Genomic DNA, 14,857 nt, shown 5'->3' on the forward strand with positions numbered 1-14,857 from the left:
ATTCAGAACATCACTTACAAAAAACAGCCATTCTCATTTCCTTTACACTCCTCCTCACAGAAATAAATCAGTATCCTGACTGATGGAAACACTTAGCTGCCAGTCACTCTGCTTTGTACCCTCGCTGCTCCCACCAGCCTGGGAGAGATGCAGAGATGCAGGGAAGTGATTAAATTGTAACACAGAGCCCTGAGAGCAATAACTAAGTGAGCAGTTATAAACAAATAACACAGTTCTTCATAATTCAGTAAAATGCATTATCTGATTTTGTGTGTGGCTCTGAAAGCCAGTCAAAGCACCCGTGCTTTTTCGCTAATGCAATAATGTTACTGCTTAATGGTGGAAAGCACAGGAGAGCAATACATGGCCTACAAATAAGAGTAAAATGTGCAAGCTTAACAATACAAGTTTATCTTCCTTATGAATTACCTAGGCAGTACTTTTATCATATGAGATCCATTGTTTCCTGATCTGCAAATTACTTCCTGAATCTATTAAGTATAACGGGAGAAATGTATTTTTCAGTCTTGCCCTCAGAAAAAAAAAGAAAATCGCAATAAATCAGTGTAAGCAGGTGAGCCTGAACTGGTAACAAGTCCAAGGTATTTCAAGTGTGCAATCCCTGGCTCCCCAGAACACTGAAGGATCTTTTATTAAGGTGGGAGCACAGAGATGAAAGGATTTAAGAGTAAATTATCCAATGATAGTACAATTCTGCAGCATTACCATGCGTGTGAAGGATTATTAAAGATCAGGTAGGATTTTTCCAGCCTTACTTCAGTCTCCTCCAGGGAAACGAATTCTGCAATGCTCCATAGGAAATAAAGAACAACCTGAGTATATTAAAAGACTCATGGATATAATTCCATGAACTACAAGCTTTCTTTGTAACTCGAGTACCTCAAAGTGCACAACACTTTTATCACAGTCCTTGAGTTTCATGTGTCTTTGAAGGATGACATTTCCACTCCCTGACTTGGCATCTGCATGTCTTGAATTCTCTACCAAGGGCCCAAGAAGAGTAATATTAGTTGTATTTACAAATCTTCCTCTCCCTAAATTCCAAAACCACATCCCAAACTCATTTACCTAAAGAAAATGCTTCAGACATGTACAGCCATTAAGCACACCATGATTTTCATGAGTAAGATAAGAAGCCAAACAGCAGTGTAGTTTCAGTTCTTCTCTCCCCCATTAACAAGAGTCAAGAGAACTCTTGGTATCAATCACCCTCATGCTCTGTCTCACAGGAGTCATCAGACAAAGCACATTTTATATTGACTAAACCAACAGTCCCAGAGTACCTCAGTGAGTACATAATCTGCACAAAATCCACTCTTCCACTTACCCCTTACATCTTTGATCTCAAGGCCTAAAATTTCACCAAAACTTTTGAGCAGTTTATTTATGATGTAGCTATCATTGCTATAGTAACATTGCTAAATCATTCCCTTTAAATAAATTACCTATTTACATTTTCTGCACTCAAAGCCAGGGTAGGAAGCACCACCTGTGGATAAGATTGGCTGACACTTCTCACTCCCTTTAATCACTTTGCAGCTTTGCCAGATTTTTAAATGTTCAGGCTACATTTCTACATGTCTACATGCTTTGGGGTGATTTTCGGGATGTGAGGGATGAATGGGTTGAATCACTTCCAAAATTTCAGCTGTAGGGAAATACTGTGTTTTGACCACGTTTAATAATCATTACAAACTTGTATCTGAACAGTTTGCTGAGTTTTGAAACTGGGAGTAGGATTTGGTCTTCATATCACAGATCTGGTTTTCTTGCTAATACTAAAAAAAACCAACAACACCTCCCCCCTCAAAAAAAACCCCAAAACAATCAAGCCAACAAACAGACCAAAAGAAAGCCACAAACCAAAAATCCCAAGCCCAAAACTACTTAAAATTAAAAAATGAGATTTTACATTTGTCCAGGATGATCCCTTTATACAAAAATCCCTCTATGCTATCACCCCTCCTGCAGCCTCCAGAAGGAACTAAAATGTGCATACACATTCCTATGAACACTGTCCTGGAAAATGGACTATTTCTTTAATTACTGCTTTGAACTGAAATTACACAGAGCAGTGGCAGTGACAGCAAGAGGTTCATCTTTCCATCAAGGCACCCAGCAAGCTGCTGAGTCTTGAATGCATAAAACAGAAGAGTCAGAGCAGAGAAAAAAGGGATTGACTCTGACATGAAGTCTTGTATCACAAGAAGCAGAAGAGAAGAATTTGTGAGAGCTGTTTAATAATGGAGGACTTGGGAGGTTCAGTCTGGGAGTCAAGATGTAAAAACAGCTTTACGGGAGGGGGAGCTTAAGAGTGGATGGAGACAATCATTTATGAGAGAGGAGCTGCGGCCAGAAAAGGAGGAAAGGAGAGGGATCAGGAAACTGGGATTAAGAACTCACACGAAGAGCTGGCACCTCATCTGCCTCTATTTAAGGTCACAAAAAGCACAGAAGCTGCTGTCACAGCTACTCAATTAAACAGAATAGTGCAGGTCCACAGGTGAAGAAAAGCTATGATGCCTTGATGATGCACCTGGATCTCAACACACCAGGAAGTGATGCTCCTCCCCAGAAAAGGAGTTGTATCTTCCTTACTATATTAAAAGCAAGATCATCCTACCATTACTGCTGTACTTCTTGTTGAATATCATACTCTGAATTATTCCAAATACTTAATTTCATTAGATGGATTTTCTAAGAAGACATAAATTAGGGCAATATGGTTCATAATATTTTCACTTCCTTTCCCTGTAACCCATTTCACTAGTTTTACACTTCATCAATTTAAGCATTATGGTTAATAGGTAACATTTAATTCTGTCAAAGGAGGAAAAAAATCCAAGTGTCTCATTAGGAAGCTCTGATGGCCATTTCAGGAAGTAATGCTACATTTTCTACCTAAGTCCAATAGAGATGAAGACACTGAAGTTGGAAGCACGTGCAGACCTTACAGGTTTCTGTGCAGGGCAAAGGCTTTTTTACTGCTCACTTGGGCACGAGGAAAAGAGGAACCCTGGGGGACAGAATTCCAGTGAGATTTACAGCTACACAACAGCAGTGCAAAGCACTAAACCAGAGCTCCAAAACATCTGGTTTACCACAGCTAAAAACTAAAGGCAAGCAACATTTTATTTATGTTAAGCACAACACATTCCTACATGCACATCGACAGTAATATATGAAGATTATCTAATGACAGGAACAGCATCTCTGACTAACTCCAGGAAAAACATCAGTAGAGCCATTTTCTACCCAATACTATGCTCTGAAATATGGCAATAATCTTTCAAACATCAACAGGTGCCAGAACATCACACAAGAACAAGAAACAGGTGAAAAAGCTTTCACAAAATATAAGAAGGCTGAATTTCCATTACACCTAGTCTGATTTACAGTCATTGCAAAAATTCACAAGGAGCTGTTTTAAAAATCTTTGTGAACATGTGTGAACTCCACTTCTCCAAAATAAGCAAGACACATTTCTGTGACATGCTAAGAATTCTTCTACAGGTGGTGTTAGTGCCTTAAAAGCCTCAGTGATCAATCAGAATTATCACAGGAGGGGATTCAGAGTCATGTCAGGTTTTTGAATGACAGAAGCACGCCAGGCTTTGTACTACAAAAAGAGTATTCAAAAATAGAATACATCACCTAATCATCTACTCACACTCCTGAAGAAGTAGGCCAGCAGATAAAAAACCTTTGAAAAAACTGACAATTAAAATGTGTCCCACTCCAGTTTATTAACACATCATTAGACTGTTTCACAAGTTGCTGTTAAATATAAAATTATTCAGTGGATAAAAGGGAGGCTGTAGGTAGTAACACATTGTACCTGTAACAGCAGCTGTTTCTTTTCTGCACCCTGACTCTTCCCTGAGCTGCTTTTCCCATTGTAATTTTTAAATTTTGGGCACACTGCAACACAGCTCCTAAGGCTATAACCACAAAATGTAATAGGTCTTTAAAAAGACAACCTTTGGCATGTGAGATTTGAGGTGGGAGGGTCGTAACACTCTCTAAGAGGTGCCAAAACTCAGGAAATTTCTCTTCCCGAGTGTGATCCACAGCACAGGAAGGACGCGGTGCTGTAGGAGTGAGTCCAGAGGAAGGACCAGGGTGATGAGAGGGATGGAGCAGCTCTGCTGGGAGGAAAGGCTGAGAGAGCTGGCATTGAGAAGAGAACCTTGCTTCAGAAGTTTCCCTCTCACATTACTGCACAGAGATGCATTTAGAAACTTTACAAGTTATTACCACTACCTCACCAAAAGGTCACGCCAGCATTCTTCATTTAAAGGAAATTTCCTTTAAAAAAGCACTTTGTGAACTCTACTAGAAACTGCAAGGCATTTCAGTCTCCCTTGTCTACTCCTCAACCTTTTATTACAACAATAAATAATATATGCAGTAGATTAATATTTAGAAGAACTTTATTCTCCTACTTGCATCATCCTTATAAATTATTCTCCTATTAATGAGTTATTTGATCTCAACATATTAGCACAAAAATTACATTGTTCTCTGTACTAATCTGTAACCTATGTGCTCGCCTTCTGCTAAAAGCTTCTCTTCAAAGTGCTATTATTAATTGTCAAGCATTGGAACTGTTCCTCCAGACATTATCCCCTTTACTTTCAAGACAGGCAGACAAGATTTTCTCCACTTTTTGCAAGTAAAGTACAAGCTAAAGTACATCTGAATACACAATTCATTCTATTTAGCACTGTGCTCTCCCTAATGTACCCAGTGTGGCCAACTCCTTACAGGAAGCAATTGCTGGAACAATTCGGACTCAGCAAGATTAATACACAAGATGTTGTCATGTCTGCATTTTATCTCATGCAGTGATAGTGGAATGACAAAGATGCAGCCCAAGAGAAGTGTGCCAGCAGTGACCAAACCTCCTCAACCACCTCCTGGAACTCTAGGCTGAACTTTTTCATGCTGCATTAATGTTAGAACTACAGAGCTATCATGAACTACTTCTATTTCTGCTGATTATAACTTTCTCTCAAGTTGAAAATTTTCACCTAAGACCTGCAATGCCCCAAGTGGGAAGGAATCCTTCAGACACCCTTGTTTCAGTTCCTTTGGTTTTTTTCCAGTGTTGTCTGAATGCACAGCAGTGAACCTACACTGATCTCCAGAATGTGGAGGTTTTTTGGAGAAGACCAGACATACACTAAATCAGCACAATTCCTGGTGGTTTCTGGATGTCTGTTTCTGATCTGTAACAAATCAAACCTTTGATTGTCTTGGAAAAACCCACTGTCAGTCTTTCTCAGGAAAATATATGCACACCTATGAAAATAAGATAATATATTCACTATCATTTAACCTGAAAATAAGTCTCCTTAATAAACTAATTAATAAATAATCACTGTGAAGCAGCCAAAGATGGTCCTAGTCCTTCAGAATGAGCAAAGTCATAGAGGTAATCCAATACAGACATTAAAATTGGTGTTATCCCTGCTTTTACTCATTGGCTACATTGCAAATTATGCACACACTTTCAGCCAAGAAAAAAAACCAACCCTGTCTTCATCAGGAAAATTTATTCTTCTGTTCCCAGATCCACAAGACCAATTACTCTACCTGTGCTACTTCCCTTCTCAGCACTGTCCTTCCTCCCATCTCCACCAAAAAGCTCCATCTAAAAACAGTGATTAGCAGAACCAGCCACCCACAGTGTGCACGGGTCACTTGCAGTCTGTTCTCTGAACTAGAGATGATCTTTGCAATAAAGAACTGAGTTACTTCTCTGCACAGCCCGAGCAATATTTTGAAGCTTGAGGTGTGTATGAGTTGCTCCCCTGGATTTCTGCTCCCTGGAAAAAAGGCAGCTGAGTCCAGTGACTGAGGACAGCATTCTTCTCACCTAATTTCAGCTCTAAGGACTAGGAATTGTATCTAAGTTAACAAACTCAGCTGCTTCCACAAGGACTGCTGAGGCACAGAAGCATCCCTTGGAGATCCCTCCCTCTGCCATCTCCTCACCTCACCTGAGAATCCAACAGAACAAGTTATGCAAGAATGAAACATGAGGAACTCTACATTCAAAAGGGACAACCACACACAGGCACTTTGTTGGACCAACAGTCCTGCCATGAAAAAAATAAAGAGCTGCAACCAGAACTCCCTTATGAAAATCACTTGCTGTTCTTCTTCAAGCAGTGCTGAAGTCTCAGATCTGTTTGGAGGCTGCAGCAGAGTTATTTTTCTGGTGTTGTTTGACAGCATAAAGAAGATCTCATGTTTTCTCCGGGAGCATCCCGCACTGAAATCCAGAAACTGAAGCCTGGCTCAGTGGGATTCACTCAGTAACAATTCCCACTTTTCTCTGAGGATCTGTACGCACCACATTCAATTAGCATTTGCTACAAATGTAACATAGCAACGGGGGACAAGCCCTCATGTGATGGAAATCAGTGTAGTGGCTCTGATTTGAAAGAACTTTACCAAATTTCATCAGCTGCAACTCTCACGCAGTGCTGGTGAATTGCTCACTCCATCACTAGGGAGGTAAGGACCATAAAATTTGAGTGCCAGGAACAGTAAGTGGTCAATTCAATTTGTTATCCTCTTTAGGACTTCTCAAACATTTTATTTCTCTTGTTTTCAGAAAGAAGAAAAATGGGTCAGAATATATAAAAACTATCACACAGGGATGGTGGGTGGAAAACTGTCCTGAAGCCATAATGTGAGATTTGATTACTTCAGCAGCCACAAAGAAAAACCCCATTCATAAAATAATCTTTATTAAACTCACTGATGTTTGGTTTTTTTTACTGTTTTTAAACTTGAACTAACTGTTAACACACTGTGTGAAGTAGCACTTCCTGTTGATTTGTTTTGTATTAATTATAGTGCAATTAAAAAGTGGAGTCTTTATTGCAAACAACTACCAGGTGTTTTAAAACCACAAACAGGGGCCACAACATTTCCAAGTGATACTGTCAGTGCTGCTGTGGCACAACAAACACATTTCCAAATGTATGCACATTCACAGAAATTAAAATCCTAGAATGGGAAAACCTCCATTATGTTTAAAAAGCAGGGGGGAAATCCACCTTCTGGGAAGACCCCTGGTATTTGTGGAATAGCTGCTAAAATTTAAGACATGAACACCTAACAGGTCATCTAATCTTGCCATTAAAAGATTTGAATTTGCTGATCAGCCTCAGGGCTAGGAAAAAATTGACATGAGGCACTAACAATAAAACTAAATTGTGTATTTTTTTACATAAAAGAATAAAAGGGAAAATTGAAATATTAATATTTGCTGCATTGACTGTTGATGAACTGAAGAGCAGTACAATTTCCTCAATATCATCTCTGCTACATTAAAGTTTAGAAGTATTTTGTTTTTTTTCCTAATTACTTTTATGCTTGGCTTAACTATGTAGCTACTTGGAAATTCCTAAGCCAGGAATCCTCTAGAGCACCAATGTGCCCATCATCACCTACCTCAAAACTAAGGGAGCAGAGTCTCCCACCCCACCACAGCCACAAGCAGAACATGAGAGGTTAAGAAATATTTGGTTTGTAAAGGTTACACAAGGAAACAAAAAAAGCTAAAACAAATTCTTCACGCTAACTATTTCTTTAGAATATCCCAAATACAGGAGAAGCTTTTCTTTCCCCCATCAATCCTGACAGATACTATGAGAGGGGATTAAAGGAAAGGTATGAACTCTATGAGGGGAGAATTCAAGTGACCTAATCCATGTTAATCTGGCAAAAAGCACATGCCAATAAAGGTGTTCAGGCCAGTCTCAGGCAGAGACTGACAGGTTCTGGAAAGGTTAAACAAGTTCAAGTGCTCTTTTTCTTGGCTGTTTTAGCATAGTTTATTGAGCTGCATCTCAAGGAACAGAAATTCAGCTCTTTTTTTTTCATGGTGTAAAAAAAGATCACTAACAATTTTCCCCTCAGTTACTTCAGTTATTGAAAAAAAATTATAATCCTTTAGGTTAAGAAACATTCAATATTGATGCCTGCTGTTGTCTAAGTAACAGCAGTCAGTAGGGTAGAAGACATTTCTGTAAAAGGGAAACTGTGAAATGGGTATTGCATCAACTGGATTCCCAATAATCCAAGTTCTTCAAGAAATTCAAGAGCAAAGAATTGTTTTCAGGTAACTGTTGCTATGATCTCAATATTCTGCAGACTCAAAACTTTGCTAAGCTTCCCAAAAATAAACCTGTGCAGGTTTAGACAGCTCTTTCCCAAACCATGAACACAGATGGATCGACAAGCTTTGGGGTATATCTTGGGACAGACAGACTGATGGGTGCTACTCTCTACAGAATAACATTAAAAGGGTTTTTCACACCTGGAATTGCTTTAAGAGGCCACAACTTCAGTGCCTGGATGCTGATCAGCTCCCAGTGAGTTTCAACACAATCTGGCCCCAACAAACACCCTCAGCAACCCTCAGTCACCCACATCAAACCCCACCAGAATCCCTATTGCAGGGATGTGTGATGACAGATATTTATACTGCATTTTGGGGACGTTCCAGCTCCATCTTTAGTAATAATGAGGAGATTTTGTATTACAGGACTCTTGATTATCCTCAGTACTAAACAACAGTACATTCACATTCAGGTATGAATTATTCTAGCAGCCTTAGTATTCTGTCTTGATTGTTTTCCTCTTCACAAGTATCCTCTAAATGTAATTTTCCACTAAGTACTCACTGAGGAAAAGCACCTCCCAAAACCACAGGGACATTGCCTAACATCTAAATCTGAGGTTTCTGCAAGACAGCAATATGCCTGCTAAAAGAAAACAAAACAGCAAGCACACATGCATGATAGGATTATTTGTTCCAATACAATATAAATTAGGTCAGACTCCTCTTTGGAGAATTTTGAGTCAAGAACTAGGTGGTCCACTAAATTTCTATTCATTTGCCTTCAGGCTCAGGGAATTGCAAAGACTCTCAAGAAACTGATGCTCCTCTACCCACAAGAGCAATCACTATTTGGGGGTGGGAGGGGTGGGGAATCTCTCAGTGTAAATGCTTGGCAATACCTGGAGACCTGAGAAATCCTTATGGAGTAAAAAGGGCAGCTAATGAATCTTTGCATATAGACAGATATATATATATATATATATATATACACACAGAGAGACATACAAAATTCAATACAGAAAAAAAACAGCAACTGCCCTATTTTTTTATGTGGTACATATCATAAAATCACAGAATGGTCTGAGTTGAGAGGGACTTTAAAGCTCATCCAGTTTTACCCCTTGCCATGGCAGGGACACCTTCCACTATCCCAGGTTGCTCCAAGCCCTGTCCAGCCTAGCCTGGGACACTTCCAGGGATGGGGCAGCCACAGCTTCCCTTTTTCCCATCCTCACAGGGAGGAATTTCTTCTGTACATCTAAAATCTAAGAAAACATTCTTATCCTTAAGATAAGAATATAAAACACAAGACAGAAAATAAATAGATAAGATGAAATACCCTGAAGAAAAGTAACCTCTGCATCCTCATTAAACCAAGAGAAATGGAATGACTGTCTGTAGGAAGTGCAAAGGATCACGGGCTGGAAAGTGCCTGGAGCCAGCTCCCCCAGCAGGCTTCTGCTTAGGAACACTGCATCTTCCAAAGCTCACCCACAGCCATCCTCTCCCTGATCCCATAAGTAACTGAAGGAAATCTTGACGCCTCCAAGGGCCATAAGTTCATGTCAACAGCTTCACATATCTCAGAGAGGACTGAGGCAGAGCAAGATGTGACAAGAAGCCCTTCAGCAAGGCTGCTGCTCCGCTGTGGATGGAGCTGGTCAGGACATGCAGCTGTCTGAAGGGCTGGGGCTGGGGCAGCTGCTTCCCCCACAGCTGGGGACACAGCAGCCCCTGCACCTGCAGCAGGGTCATCCCAGGGGATGAGCTGCACTCTCACTCCACAAAAACAAGATATTGATGAAGAGACAAAAGCTGACAGGTCTTGCTCTGGTCTGGTTCTTCAACACGGCAGCACCTTGAGACAGATCCAACACAGACCCCTCTGTCACCAGCAGGGCTCACACTGGTGGGTTCTGACAGAGGATTTGTGCATGTGGCTGAACCACTTGAATAAACAAAGTTAAGGATCTAGAACACTCCTTCCACCTGGAACACTTAAAAATGTGTTTGACAGTGGTGTAAGATTAAATAAATAGATACAGGTACCTTTCCTGGAGCTCACAGTGCTGGCTTTACTCACCTTCTCTAAGCTGTGACAATTTTGCTACCTTGAAACAGAAATGGAAGATTGATTCATGGATGAAATTCTTAAACCACCACCATGAAATGTCATTTGGCTGCAGCTAGACTGGGCAAAAACTAGTGTTAAGGGAAAAATATAGAACTGCAGCCTCTCTTTGTGACAAATCAAAGTATGAAAATGAAAATGTTTCAATCTGATTAATTACTTGGTTTAGAATATATGCTTTTCATTCTACTGTATCAAAATACTCATAATAAAACAGTGCAGCTGATGAAGTCAAGCACTGCCTTACAAAGGCTGGCAAATTTGCAGAACAGCACTTGAGGTTCAGATTAGTAAAATCCTAATGAATATCTACTCTAATACCCATGTAATTGCAGGGAATGCATTTGCAAGTGGTACAATTAAAAAAAAAGAAAAGAAAAGAAAGAAAGAAAAGAAAAGAAAAGAAAAGAAAAGAAAGAAAGAAAAGAAAAGAAAAGAAAGAAAGAAAAGAAAAGAAAAGAAAAGAAAGAAAGAAAAGAAAGAAAGAAAGAAAGAAAGAAAGAAAGAAAGAAAGAAAGAAAGAAAGAAAGAAAGAAAGAAAGAAAGAAAGAAAGAAAGAAAGAAAGAAAGAAAGAAAGAAAGAAAGAAAGAAACCACTGGTACAATGGAAGTCCAGACTGTGATTCTAATGTCAGTTTAAGAGACTGAACTGCCATCCTGGAAGAATGAAGATCCCATTTAAAGGGATGCCAAGAAATGAAGAATCGCAATAAAGATTTCCAGTTCTTTCCCAGATCACAACATGCTTCCATCTTCCACTGTAAGTACCAATGCCAACAATTCTCAATTTCATCACTTTTGTCCCAGACACCAAAATGGTTTCCATACATTGTTAATGATTGCTTTGTCCTAAGTGCTCATCTCTTCCTGAGCACTGCACAAGGAGCTGCTCAGCACAAACTCCTGAAGAGCTCTTGGACATAAATAAATGTTGTTTTTGCACTACATGTTGCATTTCTTTCTGGGAGTCTGCAGCTGACATCTCCACGCCTCATCTTCCTACCCATAAAAACAGGTTAGTGCAGGACTTCCCTTACCTCCCAAAACCAAATAAATGCCTTAAAGACAGAGCTGGTGCTGTAAGAATGGAGCCACTAAAGGGCTGAAAGCAAGCACTGCTGAAATAACACCAAACAGAACAGGACATATGAGAGACCAAGGAATCACGTAGCTTTATTCCTAAGTAATTGGCTGAGCAAGCAACTCTGATTAATTCTGCAAGAATGCTTGGGTAGTGTTTATAAAAACCAAGTCATTACCTTGACTAAACATTGACTTGGACAGTTAACTTTAACCATCAAAACCTTGACTAAATATTGACTGGGAAAGTTAATTTGAACTATAACATCTAGAAAATCGTGTTCCTCTTTGCTAGTACTTGCTATCACTTTAAAATGCAAAGAGGGTTGTAAAAAATAGAGGTTCTCCCACCTCACTGATATTTAGTTGCTGAGCTTGGCTGTGGCTAAATTCAACACAAATACCTTGCAAAAATTTGAAATATAAAAATACTTTAGATACAAAGGCCTATTATGGATGAGAGGGAATGGTCAATCTTCCTTTGCTTGAGCAAGGACCCATCAAAAGTATGAAAAAAAAGTATCATAATGCTCATGTTTTAAATTTATTTTGTTACATATATGCAGCAGCTTTACAAATTTTGCAAATTTTAAAAATTGTGCCTTGCCCAAAGAATCACACAGGCTGATCAGGACAAGGGCTTCACTCTGATACCTCTACTTTTCAGTAGCAGCTACTTCAAGTCTACATCCTCCACTACTGGTTTCACTTCATCGTGTGAGGCCATGGGTCAAAGGACATACAGAGGGTCTTTCACTGGCTGAGATTAAAAAAAAAAAAAAAAAAAAAAAGAAGAAAATCAATTTCAATCCTCCTAAGATGAAACCACTGATGTGTGCAGTCACTGAGGTCCCAAAGGTAATCCTACAAGAAAACATGATGGTGTCCTCCATCACTGTGTTGAGATACTGTTAAAGTGCAGCAAAACCATCTATGAGGTACAGTCCAAGATCAAAACACTCCAAAAAATAAATCTGTATTTCTAGACCAGTGTGAATAGTGCATTTTAACTGTGTAATGACATGAAATGGTAATAACAAAGGGGCAAGGAACCTTATGCTTCAGGAAGGTGTTATGTATGTGGATAAACAAATTAATAATGCTGTGGATCTAGCACTAATTCCATGCACAGTTTCAGCTCAGGAGTTTCAAAGTCCCTTTTAGCTTTATGCGTTCATTCTTTTTTAAATACATCAGCTGCCTTTAGCACACTGAATGAAAAACAGCTAAAGAGCAAATATAAAAGACATAAATCTCAGCTCCGAGTGAAAATACCAAACTGGTGAAAACTTGCTCCTCCATTATTTTTGAGTGGAGCAGTAAGGAACATATTGATACCGGTGTTACGGGGGGGTGAGGGTGGGGAATGAAAGAACAATAAACAATACAGTCATCAGTAGTTTAACACAGCGCTGTGTCTTGCAATGGAAACATACTGTGAAACAGCTTGCGAGATAAGCTTCGTCAACGATAAGTAATTTTTATTCCGTTTGAGTGGCTGAAAACAATAAACATGATTAAATGCTTCAGACGTGCATTCAGAATCTAGACAAATGGCAAAGAATTGCAAGGACTTTGCTTTTAAAACTACTGCGGGGAAAGACCTGGAAATTGACTTAACCGGTTTGAAATGTACAATGAAGCAGAAGTTCGTCGGCAAATTAAAAACTTCCCATTCGTCTGCAAGATCCAGGACTCTCCAGCCCAGAAACCAGCTTTGTTATCTACTGTTCTTTACTACGATACTAGTCCCAGCATCCCACTTCACCATTCATAGAGGCACTTCAAATGTGCCGGTCATGAACCTGAGCTCCCAGCGTGTGAAACACCCTGGAAAACACCAAAGGAAGAGCTGGCTCTGGGGAATTCACAGTCCCGTGCTCGTCCTGCCGGCCCTGGTGGGCTCTGTCACCGCTGTCCTGATCCAGCCTGGCAGCAGCTCCTGCGCCCACCTTCCTCCCACCGCAGCTCTCAACTTTCACTCCCGGCTGCCTGCTCCTGGTGACTGGGTGCACAACCCCGAGAGGACAGCCCTCCAGAACACTCGGATCACGGCGGGGGTGTCGGGTTTTCCCCTGAAGTGGGGGCTGTACTGAAGGGAGAGCCGCATGAACCCGCAGCACCCCTAACGCGAGCGGTCACTCTGCACCCGCTGCCCTGGACCGCGCACGGCCGAGCAGCGCCGGGGACTGGCAGGGGATTCCCGGCTGGGGGCCGGGGGCTGCGGGCCGGGGACCGGCGGGCGGTCCCCAGAGGGTCTCCGGCTTGGGAGGGCGAGCTCGCCCCGCTCGCCGCGCGTCCAGCGGCCCCTCCGCCCCGCTCCGGGCGCCATTTCCCCGCCGCTCCTCAGCGCGGCGTCCCCCGGCCCTGCCGCACCTTCCCGGGCAGGGCAGCGCCGGCGCAGCCGAGCCGCATCCCAGCCCTCAGCAGACTCCCAGCCCTCAGCAGACTCCCAGCCCTCAGCCGGCTCCCAGCCCTCAGCAGACTCCCAGCCCTCAGCCGGCTCCCAGCCCTCAGCCGGCTCCCTGCCCTCAGCCGGCTCCCAGCCCTCAGCCGGCTCCCAGCCCTCAGCCGGCTCCCAGCCCTCAGCCGGCTCCCAGCCCTCAGCCGGCTCCCTAACCTCAGCCGGCTCCCAGCCCTCAGCAGACTCCCTGCCCTCAGCCGGCTCCCAGCCCTCAGCCGGCTCCCAGCCCGGCAGCGGGGGGCGCTTCCCGCGGCAAGCGGCACTACCGCGACCGATCGGCGCTTCCAGCTGCGGGGCGGCAGCGGCCGAGGCTCCCCAGAGCGGCGCATCCCAGGGACCCCCGGCACGGCGGGGGTGGCCGGGGGGGAATCCCGCAGCCGCATCGCGTCTGTGACTCCCTCCTCGATTTTTTTTAATTTCTTTTTTTACTTGCCCCGCTGCGGGCGATGGCGAAAGCGCCCCCAGCCCTTTGCCCCAGAGCTCGGCTGGCTGTGGGGCAGCCTCGCACGGCGCTGCCCCCGCAGCCGGCAACTTCCCGCGACTCGCAGGGGATTCCAGCCCTTTCCCCGCCTCGGGGGGACGGGAGCGAGCGGGAGGGGAGAAGGACGGGCAAAAAATAAACTTCCTTCGGAGAAAAACTGCCCTTCCATGCTGCTGCGGGGAGGGGGTCCTCGCTCGCAGGAGGAGCAGCGCGCCCCGCAGAGCCCCCAAACCCGCACCTGCCGCCGCGCCGCGCAGGGGAGCAGGGACCGGCTCTCTCACCTGCCCCAGCGAGCCCTCTCCTCCTCGCATTCCTCTGCTCCCCATCGTGGGCGCAGCAGCTGCTGTTATTCCTTAGGATACACATGGCCCGTCCATGCTGGGAGAGCCGCCTTCCCGCGCCGCCTGCCCTCTCCGGCCCCGCCAGCGCGGCGCTGAGGCCAGAGGGAGGGGAAAAGGGAGGTGTGCGGTAGAGGAACGCGGCTGATGAGGGGTCGGTCTCCTCCTCCTCCTCCTCCTCCTCCTCCTCTCCCAGGGC

General features: G+C 43.1%; 1 protein-coding gene across 12 annotated transcripts in view; it reads right to left on the reverse strand.

Annotated features, from left to right (window-relative positions):
- Positions 1 to 14,857, reverse strand: part of DAB1 (DAB adaptor protein 1) — a 414,897-nt gene that overhangs the window by 129,371 nt on the left and 270,669 nt on the right. For 2 of the 12 annotated variants that reach the window (XM_036387800.2, XM_036387799.2), the window contains exon 1: positions 14,602 to 14,784. The exons of the other annotated variants lie outside the window; for them this stretch is intronic. The gene's annotated coding sequence lies outside the window, so the exon portion shown is untranslated. Of the gene's footprint in view, positions 1 to 14,601; positions 14,785 to 14,857 lie in introns of those variants that run through there. 12 annotated transcript variants of the gene reach the window in all.

This window comes from Molothrus ater, chromosome 9 (genome assembly GCF_012460135.2).
Source record: "Molothrus ater isolate BHLD 08-10-18 breed brown headed cowbird chromosome 9, BPBGC_Mater_1.1, whole genome shotgun sequence".
Lineage (NCBI taxonomy): Eukaryota > Metazoa > Chordata > Aves > Passeriformes > Icteridae > Molothrus > Molothrus ater.